This window comes from Macaca fascicularis, chromosome X (assembly GCF_037993035.2).
Source record: "Macaca fascicularis isolate 582-1 chromosome X, T2T-MFA8v1.1".
Taxonomy (NCBI): Eukaryota; Metazoa; Chordata; class Mammalia; order Primates; family Cercopithecidae; genus Macaca; species Macaca fascicularis.
The window spans coordinates 158,123,878-158,136,020 of NC_088395.1; positions in this window are offsets into that span (position 1 = coordinate 158,123,878).

Consider the following 12,143-nt stretch of genomic DNA (forward strand, 5'->3'; position numbering starts at 1 on the left):
TCTCATTGTGGTTTTGATTTGCATTTCTGTGATGATTAGTGATGCTAAGTTTTTCATATGTTTCTTGGCCACTTGTTAGTCTTCTTTTGAGACATATCTGTTCATGTCCGTTGCCCATTTGCAAATGGAGTTACTTGGTTTTTGTTTGTTCATTTGTTTAAGTTCCCTATTGATTCTGGATATTAGGCCTTGGTTGGATACATAGCTTGTGAATATCTTGTAGTCTGTAGACTGTTTAATCTGTTAATAGTTTCTTTTGCTGTGCAGAAGCTCTTTAGCTTAATTAGGTCCCACTTGTCAATTTTTGTTTTTGTTACAATTGCTTGTGGGGATTTAGCCAAAAATTCTTTGCCAAGGTTGATATTGAGAAGAGTATTTCCTAGGTTGTCTTGCAGGAACTTTATAGTTTGAGGTCTTACATTTAAATCTTTAATCCATTTGAAGTTAATTTCTATATATGATAAAAAGGTAGGGGCCCAGCTTCAATCTTCTGCATATGGCTAGCCAGTTATCCCAGCATCACTCATTGAATAGGAAGTCCTTTCTCCATTTCTTTGTTTCCTTGGCCTGGTTGAAGATCAAGTGGTTGTAGATGTGTAGCTTTATTACTGAGTTTTCTATTCTGTTCCATTGGTCTATGTGTCTGTTTTTGTACCAGTACCAAGTTGTGGTGGTTACTGTGGCTTTATAGTATAGTTTGAAGCTGAGTAGTGTGATACCTCTAGCTTTGTTCTTTTTACTCAGGATTGCCTTGGCTATTCAGGCCCCTTTTTTGGTCCCATATGAGTTGTAAAGTAGTAGTTTTCCTATTCTTCACAGAACAGCTTTGGTAGTTTGATAAGAATAACACTGAATCTGTAAATTGCTTTTTATGATTTTGGTTCTTCCAATCCATGAGCATGGAATATTTTTCCATTTATTTGTGTCCTCTCTGATTTCTTTTAATAGTTTAGTAGTTCTCCTTGTAGAGATCTTTCACCTCCTTGGTAAGCTTTATTCCCAGGTATTTTCTTTGTGCCTAATGTAAATGAAATTGTCTTCTTGATTTGACTCTCTGCTTGGATGTTATTGGTGTATAAAAGTGGAACTGATTTTTGTACATTAATTTTGTATCCTGAAACTCCTAAAGTTGTTTATCAGTTCTAGGATCCTTTTGGCAGAGTCTTTAGGATTTTCTAGGTATAGAATCATATTGTCTTCTTTTCCTATTTGGATGCCTTTTATTTCTTTGACTTGCCTAACTGCTGTGGCTAGGATTTCCATTACTATGTTGAATAAGAGGGGTGAGAGTCAACATCCTTGTCTTGTTCCAATTTCCAAGTGGAATGATTAGAGCTTTCCTCATTTAGTATAATGTTGGCTGTGGGTTTGTGATAGATGGCTCTTATTATGTTGAGCTATGTTCCTTCAATGCCTAGTCTGTTGAAGCTTTTTATCATGAAGGGATGTTGAATTTTATTGAAAGCATTTTCTGCATGTATTGAGATGATCATATGGTTTTTGCTTTTGATTCTGTTCATGTGGTGAATCACAGTTATTAATTTTAATATGCTCAGCAAGCCTTGTATCCTAGAAATAAAGCCTACTTGATTGTGGTGTATGAACTTTTTGATGTACTGTTGGATTCAATTTCCTAGTATTTTGTTGAGGAATTTTGCATCTGTGTTCATGCAGGATATTGGTCTGAAGTTTTTATTTTTCACTGTGTCTCTGCCAGATTTTGGTATCAGGCTGATGCTGGCTTCATAGGAAGAGTTAAGGAGAGGCAGAACCTCCTCGATTTTTTAGAATAGGTTTGGTAGTATTGGTGTCAGTTCTTTGTACGTCTGGTAGAATTTGGCTATGAATCCATCTGCCACAGGACTTTTTTTGTATGGTAGTTTCTTTATTACTGATTCAATTTCAGAAGTTGATGTTGATCTAGTCAAGGTTTCAATCTCTTCCTGATTCAATTTTGGGAAATCTTGTGCTTCCAAAAATTTATTCATTTCTTGTAGATTTTCTAATTAGTGTACGTAGAGTTTTTCATAGTCGTCTCTGAGTATCTTTTGCACTTCTGTGGGATGAATTGTAATGTCACCTTTGTTGTTTCTGGCTGTGCTTATTTTGATCTTCTCTTTCTTTTTCTTTGTTAATCTAGCTAGAGGTCTATTAATCTTATTTATTTTTGAGAACCAACTCTTTGTTTCATTAATCTTTTGTATAAATTTTTGCATCACAATTTCATTAAGTTATTCTTTAATCTTAGTTATTTATTTTCTTCTGCTAGCTCACTCTCAAATAATCTCAATCCGTAGTTGGGCACAGGTGGCTTGCCCTTGCACATGCAATAAGGAACATAAATCCTCTCTGTGAGTAGATGATCTAATCTAGTGACTCCACATTATTTTGTATACATATACACACACAAATGTAATATCTGGCATCGAATTTTTAAAAAATACAAGTCTTGGCAGAAGAGAAAACCAAATGATCAAAATATCGAGAAAACAAAACGAGCAATAATAATAGACCCACAAATGATACATAAAATGGAGTTATTAGCACATACTTTAATTGTGATTAGTATGTTTAAGAACATAAATTACAACATATAAAAGTTCACCATACAACTAGAACCTATAAAGTAATAAATAGATAATTGTAGAGTTAAACTGTAACAACTCAAATGAAGAACTTAATATAGGGGTTAAACAGGAGATTAGATGTAACAGAAGACAGGGTAAGTGAATTAGATGAGTGATTAATAGATAAAGATGCCCACCTTTACCACTGTAATTCAACATTGTAGTGAAAGTTATAGCCAGATAAATCAGGAAAGAAAAATAAATAAAAGACATTCAAATTGTAATGAAATAGTTAAAACTATCTTTATTTACAGATGACATAATCCTACATGTGAAGAATATACTAAAGAATATATACAAATGTTATGTTATTCAAGATAATAATAACTGAAATCTGCAAAGTTTCCAGGTGCAGATCAACTTGCAAAAATTAGTTTTCTTTTCGTACACTAGGACTGAAAAATCTGAAAAAAAATTTAAGAATGTAATTTTATTTATTATAGCATGAAAACATAAAAGAGTAGTAAATTTAACCACAAAGGTATGGGACTCTTACAATGAAAATTTTAAAATGTTGAAAAAAATTAAGTGTGAATTGCCTAAAAAGAAAGAAAGTCATTTCGTGTTCATGGATTGTAAGACTTAATATTGCTAAGATGTCTATACTTTCTAAAGTGATCTGTAGATTAATTGCAAATCCCATAAAAAATCTCAATGGCCTATTTTACAGAAATGGAAAAGTTGATCCTGAAATTCATATGGAATTACAAGGGGCCTTGAACTGCCAAAGCAATACTGAAAAAGAAGAGTGAATTTGGACGGCTCACACTTCCTGATTCCAAAACATATTACAAAGCTACAGTAATCAAAATGGTATGGGTATAAGGATAAACATATAAATCAACAGAATATAATTGAGAATCCAAACAAAAATTGATACATGTATCGTCAACTGATTTGTGACAAGGATTTCAAGACCATTCAATGGAGGAAATAATAATTTCTTCAACAAATGATGCTAGGACAATTGGATAACCACATACAAAAGAATGAAGTAGAATTCTTACCTTATACAATATACAAAGATTAACTCAAAATGGATCAAATATATAAATACAAGATGTAAAACTGTGAAATTCTTAGATGAGAACATAGGGGTACATATTCATTACCTTGAAATTAGCAACAACTATTTTTAAATATGACAAAGTAACAAAATAAATAAATAAATTGGAATTCATCAAAATTTTTGAAAATTGGGAATGGGAAGGCACTATCAGGAAACTGAAGGCAAACTACTGAGCGGTAAAAATACTTCAAGATCATATATGTGATAAGTGTCTAATATCCAGAATATATAAAGAAAAGTTAAAATTCAACAACAAAATGACAAGCAACCCAATTAAAACGAGCAAAGGATTTGAAGAGACATTTCTCCAAAGAAGGTATACAAATGGACAACAGGCACATTAAAAAAATGTTCAACATTTGTCATTAGGAAAATGCAAATCAAAACCACAATTATATGTTAGTTTACATTCACTAAGATGGCTGACATTAAATAAATAAAAATGGAAGATAATAAGTGCTGGTGAAGATACGGAGAAATTCAAACCCTTATATTTTGCTAGTGGGAATGCAAAATGTTGCAGCACCTTTGGAAATCTGTTTGGCAGTGCCTAAAGAAGTTTTTGTTTTTTAAATGTATATAGAGTTTCATGATCTTTCTGCACTTGCTCCTATTATGTTTTGACACAATTTGAAAAAAATGAGTTATGGTTTAAAACACTTAAGTAGAATCAAGCAAAGACTTAGGCAGAAGAAATGTAAATTAACTACTGGAAATTGAATCCAATCTAGCCTGGACTTTCCCAATTATTCATTTTCCCTTTTTAAGCTAAGCAGTAGAAATTTTACATCATACCAGAGAACATGGCTTTACAAAATGAGACTACTAAACCTCCATCTAAAATGAAGGTTAAGATTTTGTTCTCTGGCAATCTTAATATTTTCTAGAACAGTATAAAACAGAATGACAGAATGTCCAAGAATTTATACACTAAATGGACTTTCAAAATTCTTATAAAGTGCCTCAGAATTTTTTTAACTTTTATTTTAAGTTCAGGGGTACAAGTGCAGGCTTGTTATATAGGTAAATTTGTGTCACGGGGATTTGTTACAGATTATTTCATCACCCGGGTATTAGGCCCAGTACCCATTAGTTATGTTTCCTGATCCTCTCCCTCCTCCCAGCCTCCACCGTCTGGTATGCCCCAGTGTGTCTTGTTCTCCTTTGTGTGTCCATGCGTTCTCATCATTTAGCTTCCACTTATAAGTGAGAACATGCAATATTTGATTTTCTGTTCCTACATTAGTTTGCTAAGGACAATACCCTCCAGCTCCACCCACAATCCTGCAAATAACATGATCTCATTCTTTTTTTGTGACTGCATAGCATTCCATGTTGTATATCTGCCACATTTTCTTAATCCAGTCTACCATTTATGGGTATTTAGGTTGATTCCATGTCTTTTGCTATTGGGAATAGTGCTGCAATGAAAATATGTGTGTATGTGTGTTTATAATAGAACAATTTACATTCATTTGGGCATATACCCAGTAAAGTGATTGTTGTGTTCAATGGTACTGCTGTTTTTAGATCTTTGAGGAATCATCACACTATTCTCCACAATGGTTGAACTAATTTACACTCCCACCAACAGTGTGTAAGCGTTCCCTTTTCTCTGCAACCTTACCAGTACCTGTTATTTTTTTTTTTTTACTTTTTAATAATATCCATTTTCTGTGGTGTGTGATGGTATCTCATTGTAGTTTTGATTTGCATTTCTCAATGATCACTGATGTTGAAACTTTTTTGTAATGTGGCTGTTGGCTGCATGTATGTCTTGTTTTGAAAAGTGTTTTTTCCCAACAGAAGACATTCATGAGGCCAACAAACATGAAAAAAAAGTTCAACATCACTGATCATTAGAGAAATGCAAATCAAAATCACAATGAGATACCATCTCACACTAGTCAGACTATTATTTATTTATTTATTTATTTATTTATTTATTTATTTATTTGAGATGGAGTCTTGCTCTGTTGCCCAGACTGGAGTGCAGTGGCATGATCTCTGCTCACTGCAGCCTCCACCTCCCAGGTTCAAGCAATTCTCATGCCTCAGCCTCCTGAGTAGCTGGGATTACAGGTATGTTCCACCATGCCCGGCTAATTTTTGTATTTTTAGTATAGATGGGGTTTCACCATGTTGGCCAGGCTGGTCTCAAACACTTGATCTCAACTGATTTACCCACCTTGACCTCCCTTAGTACTAGGATTACAGGCATGAGCCACCGTGCCTGGCCTGGAATGGCTGTTATTAAAAAGTTAAGTAACAATAGATGCTGTTGAGGTTGCAGAGAAAGAGGAACACTTTTACACTGTTGGTGGGAATGCAAATTAGTTCAACCATTGTGGAAGACAGTGTGGTGATTCCTCAAAGATCAAGAAGCAGAAATACCATTTGACCAGCAATCCCATTACTGGGTATAAACCCAAGGGAATATAAATCATTCTATTATAAAGATACACGCACACATATGTTCATTGCAGCACTATTCACAATAGCAAAGACATGGAATCAACCCAAATACCCATTAATGAAAGACTGGATAAAGAAAATGTGATACATATACACCATGGAATACCATGCAGCCATAAAAAGGAACGAGATCATGTCCTTCCTGGATGGACCCGGAAGCTGTTATCCTCAGCAAATTAATGCAGGAGCAGAAAACCAAACACCACATGTTCTCACTTGTAAGTGTGTGCCAAACGATGAGAACACATGGACACATGGTGGGGAACAAAACACAATGGGACCTATGGGAGGTGCAGGAGAAGGGAGAGCATCAGGAAGAATAGCTAATGGATGCTGGGCTTAACAGGTAGATGATGGGTTGATCTGTACAGCAAACTACCATGGCACATGATTACCTATGTAACAAATATGCACATCCTGCACATGTACCCTGGAACTTAAAATAAAAGTTGAAGAAAAAAGAAGTGTTCATTCATGTCCTTGCCCACTTTTTAGTGGGGTTGTATGTTTTTGTAAATTTTGTTTAAGTTCCAAATAGATGCTGGATATTAGACTGTTGTTGGATGCATACCTTGCAAATACTTTCTCCCATTCCGTAGGTTGTCTGTTTACTCTGTTGTTAGTTTCTTTTGCTGTGCAGAAGCTCTTTAGTTTAATTAGGTTCCATTTCTCAATTTTTCTTTTGTTGCAGTTGTTTTTGGTGTCTTTGCCATAAAATCTTTGCCCATTCCTATGTCCAGAATGGTACTGCCTAAGTTGTCTTCCAGGGTTTTTATAGTTTTGGGTTTTATATTTAAGCTTTTAATCCATCTTGAGTTGATTTTTGTATATGGTATAAGGAAGAGGTCCAGTTTTAATCTTATGCATATGGCTAACCAGTTATCCCAGCACCACTTATTGAAGAGGAAACCTTTTCCCCTTTGCTTGTTTTTGCTGACTTTGTTGAAGATCAGATAGTTGTAGGTGTGTGGCCTTATTTCTGGGCTATTTTGTTCCTTTGATTTATGCGTCTGTTTTCGTACCAGTAACAGGATGTTTCAGTTTCTGTAGCCCTGTAGTATAGTTTGAAGTTGGGCAGAGTGATGCCTCCAGCTTTGTTCTTCTTGCTCAAGATTGCCTTAGCTATTTGGGCTCTGTTTTGGTTTCACATGAAATTTGAATTGTTTTTTTTTCTCTCTAGTTCTATGAAGAATGTCATTGGTGGTTTGATAGGAATAGCATTGAATCTGTGAATTATTTGGGGCAGTAGGGCCATTTTAATGATATTGATTCTTCTTATTCGTGATCATGGATGTTTCTCCACTTGTTTGTGTCACAAGAAGTTAATCATAGAATTACCACATCACAAAACAATTCTACTCCTGTGTGTATACCTCCCAAAATTGAGAACAAATGTTCAAAGAAATACTTGTATATGAATGCTCCAAGCAGCATTATTCATAATAACCAACAAGCAGAAGCAACTCAAATGTCCATCAAATGATGAATAGATAAGCAAAATGAAATATTATTAAGCCATAAAGGAATGGAGTACTGGTACATGCTACAACACTGATAAATCTTGAAAACACTGTATTATGTTATTCTTTTTATATAAAATGTTCAGAATAGATACATTTATAAAGACAAACACCAGATTTGTGCTTTCCAGGTCCTGGTGGTAGGGTTTATGGAGAGAGACTGCTTAGTGGGCATGAGATTCCCTTTTGCAGTGAATGAACATGTTCTGGAACTAGATTGGTAATGATTACACAACACTGTGAATGTACCAAGTGCCACTGGGTTATACACTTTAAAATGGTTAAGATAGTAAATTTAATAAGCATATTTTACTACAATTAAACAATGAAACACGAATCTTAGAAAAATTCTTCCAGGAGTAGTAAACAAACATATTTTGAAACATATTTTATGAGACCTGAAAAATATTGATACCAAAACCTAAAATGGGTACCACAAGAAAGAAAAAATATAGGCCTATCTTCCTCATAGATGTGAAAGTCCCAAATAAAACTTTTTCAGATTGAACCTACAGACATATAAAAGGGAGAATACCTAGTGGGGTTTATTTTAAGAATGCAATATTTGTTAGATATTTGAAAATAAATGAGAAAAGACATGAAGAAACCTTGTAGTTTGAAATGAAAAGACATGAATCTAACCATTAACCTGGTCTTGATCCACAGCCAACCTACAGACCCTGAATGAGAAATATATCGTTGTTGTTTAATTACATAGGAAATTTTGAAGTTAGTATTTAGCAAAAGTTAAATAATAGATATGGATTTACTGTATTTATGACTTGGTAACCAATGCTGGAAAAATGTCAACTGTCTCAAAATTAAGCCATAGTTAGTACATTTAGAATCAAAATCTTGCTGTGCAGAAGCTCTTTAGTTTAATGAGATCCCATTTGTCAATTTTGGCTTTTGCTGCCGTTGCTTTTGGTGTTTTAGACATGAAGTCTTTGCCCATGCCTATGTCCTGAATGGTACTACCTAGGTTTTCCTCTAGGATTTTTATGGTATTAGGTCTAACATTTAAGTCTCTAATCCATCTTGAATTAATTTTCGTATAAGGAGTAAGGAAAGGATCCAGTTTCAGCTTTCTACTTATGGCTAGCCAATTTTCCCAGCACCATTTATTAAATAGGGAATCCTTTCCCCATTTCTTGTTTCTCTCAGGTTTGTCAAAGATCAGATGGCTGTAGATGTGTGGTATTATTTCTGAGGACTCTGTTCTGTTCCATTGGTCTATATCTCTGTTTTGGTACCAGTACCATGCTGTTTTGGTTACTGTAGCCTTGTAGTATAGTTTGAAGTCAGGTAGCGTGAGGCCTCCAGCTTTGTTCTTTTGACTTAGGATTGTCTTGGAGATGCGGGCTCTTTTTTGGTTCCATATGAACTTTAAAGCAGTTTTTTCCAATTCTGTGAAGAAACTCATTGGTAGCTTGATGGGGATGGCATTGAATCTATAAATTACCTTGGATCCTTTCCTTACTCCTTATACGAAAATTAATTCAAGATGGATTAGAGACTTAAATGTTAGACCTAATACCATAAAAATCCTAGAGGAAAACCTAGGTAGTACCATTCAGGACATAGGCATGGGCAAAGACTTCATGTCTAAAACACCAAAAGCAATGGCAGCAAAAGCCAAAATTGACAAATGGGATCTCATTAAGCTAAAGAGCTTCTGCACAGCAAAAGAAACTACCATCAGAGTGAACAGGCAACCTACAGAATGGGAGAAAATTTTTGCAATCTACTCATCTGACAAAGGGCTAATATCCAGAACCTACAAAGAACTCAAACAAATTTACAAGAAAAAAACAAACAACCCCATCAAAAAGTGGGCCAAGGATATGAACAGACATTTCTCAAAAGAAGACATTCATACAGCCAACAGACACATGAAAAAATGCTCATCATCACTGGCCATCAGAGAAATGCAAATCAAAACCACAATGAGATACCATCTCACACCAGTTAGAATGGTGATCATTAAAAAGTCAGGAAACAACAGGTGCTGGAGAGGATGTGGAGAAATAGGAACACTTTTACACTGTTGGTGGGATTGTAAACTAGTTCAACCATTATGGAAAACAGTATGGCGATTCCTCAAGGATCTAGAACTAGATGTACCATATGACCCAGCCATCCCATTACTGGGTATATACCCAAAGGATTATAAATTATGCTGCTATAAAGACACATGCACACGTATGTTTATTGCGGCACTATTCACAATAGCAAAGACTTGGAATCAACCCAAATGTCCATCAGTGACAGATTGGATTAAGAAAATGTGGCACATATACACCATGGAATACTATGCAGCCATCAAAAAGGATGAGTTTGTGTCCTTTGTAGGGACATGGATGCAGCTGGAAACCATCATTCTTAGCAAACTATCACAAGAACAGAAAACCAAACACTGCATGTTCTCACTCATAGGTGGGAACTGAACAATGAGATCACTTGGACTCAGGAAGGGGAACATCACACACGGGGGCCTATCATGGGGAGGGGGGAGGGGGGAGGGATTGCACTGGGAGTTATACCTGATGTAAATGACGAGTTGATGGGTGCAGCACACCAACATGGCACAAGTATACATATGTAACAAACCTGCACGTTATGCACATGTACCCTACAACTTAAAGTATAATAATAATAAATAAATTTTAAAAAAAAAGAATCAAAATCTTAGCATTATTTTTTGTTGTTGGAGAACTTAGTAACCTGATTCTAAAATATATGTGGAAATCAAAGTGCCAAAAATAGCAAAGTGTATCTTGAATGGAAAGAACAAAATAGGAAGGCTTACAATGATAAATAGCAAGACATGTTAAAAAAAGTATAGTAATTAAAACAACTTCTTATACAACGGCTTGATTTGTAACAGGCAACCTGAATGTTCATCAAAAGGTGAATGGATAAACAAGATGTGATTTATTTATACAATGGGATACAATCCAACAATAAATGAGTAAAACACTCATCAAAAATACACTATTGATCAACAACGTAAGTGAATCTCAAGGTTACACTGAGTAAAATAAATCAGACAAAAATATTTACTACTTAAAAAAAAAAGTAATTAAAACAGTGTGACATTGACACAGAGACACAAATAGATGAAACAAAATAGAGTCCATAATCATCCATATATAGATCTTATAAGATCTTCTGATTTATGACAAAGATGCCTCTTTAATCCAGTGGGGAATAGATGATTCTTAAAACAAATGGTCTGAATGCATAAGTTACCCATGCATTGGGAAAAACAAACAAACAAACAAAAAAACAAATCCTAACAAGTATATCACACCATACACAAAGATCAATTCCATATGGATAGTAAACATAAATGCAAAAATTAAAACAATTAAGCTTTTAAAGGATAGTATAGAATATCTTCATGACTTTGGAGTAAGCAATACTTTCTTAAACTAGAAAAAAAGACATAATAAAAATATTGGTAATTTAGACCTCTTTGAAATTATGAACATTGATCATCAAAAGATACCATTAAAAGATAAAAAATTGCAAACAGTATAGTGGAGTAATATACTGGCAATATATATTAGACAATGCATCCAGAATGTATTTGTGTGCTTTTATACACAAATACTCCAGAAAATTATTAAGAAAAAGACAGAAATCCTCCCCTCACCAAAATAGTCAAAATACTTAACAGGGACTTCAGCAAGAAGAATAAACAAATAACTAATGTATGAAAAGATACTGAAAATAATTAGTCATCAGGGAAATTCAAATTAAAACAGTGATGAAATTCCACTGCCTACACAAATTAGAACAGCTAAAAAAAGAGACAGAAATTACCAAGTGCTGAAAATATATAGAGAAACTGGATCTCTCATTGACTACTGGTGAGACTGTAATTGGTACATTTTTCTTTCTGTTCTCAATTATGGATATAAAATATATATAAAATAAAATCATCTTTGTAGATATACAGTGCTATGAATTTTTACAAACAGATAAAGTTATATAACTACCACTAGAAGATACAGAACATTTCCATTACCCTAAAAAGATTCCTTGTTTCTTTTTGTAGTAAATCTCCTCTCCCCATTCAGCACCTGGTAAACTTTGATCTGTTTTCTGTCTATATAGCTTTGCCTTATCAAAAATGTCATATATTTAAAATATTAATTTCTTTCACACAGAATATTCTGCTCCATCACTCTTTTTTTTTTTTTTTTTTTTTTTTTGAGACGCAGTCTCTCTCTGCCGCCCAGGCTGGAGTGCAGTGGCACAACCTCAGCTCACTGCAACCTCTGCCTCCCAGGTTCAAGCAGTTCTCCTGCCTCAGCCTCCTGAGTAGCTGGGACTACAGGCAAGTGCCACCATGCCCAGCTAATTACAGGCGTCGGCCACCGCGCCCAGCTGCTCTATCACTTTCAATGTGTATGTAGTTACCATTTCTTTTTTTTTTTTTTTTTT